This window comes from Pteropus medius, unplaced genomic scaffold (assembly GCF_902729225.1).
Source record: "Pteropus medius unplaced genomic scaffold, Ma_sr-lr_union100, whole genome shotgun sequence".
NCBI lineage: Eukaryota > Metazoa > Chordata > Mammalia > Chiroptera > Pteropodidae > Pteropus > Pteropus medius.
In genome coordinates this window covers 1144466-1144851 of record NW_024343733.1, presented here as the reverse complement: position 1 = coordinate 1144851, position 386 = coordinate 1144466, and positions in this window count along the sequence as shown.

Here is a 386-nt window from a genome sequence, read left to right as displayed (position 1 = left end):
TTTTTTGAGAGCCAGCGGTTCACATTTACCAGCATGATGCCACTGCCTAAAATCCTGGTGGCAGCTAGAGATGCACAGTCCTTTCCATCTGCGTGTCTGCAAGCATGGGTGGGCACAGGTCCCTTGCTTTATCTCACAGAGAATGACATGTCTCGCTCAGGTCTCATAACTCACCTGGTGGGAGAAGCAATCCATACGGGCTCCCAAACCACCAATCCATCTATCCATCCATCCATCCATCCATCCATTCATCCACCCATCCTCTTCCTCCCTCAGCCTAACCTTCAGGCTAAGAAAGGCCAGACATAATTCTTTCTGAATGCTAGGTCTTCTCCTAACCACACTAACTGCCCAAGTCTCCCCAAGGCTGTTTGCAGTAGCAGAAT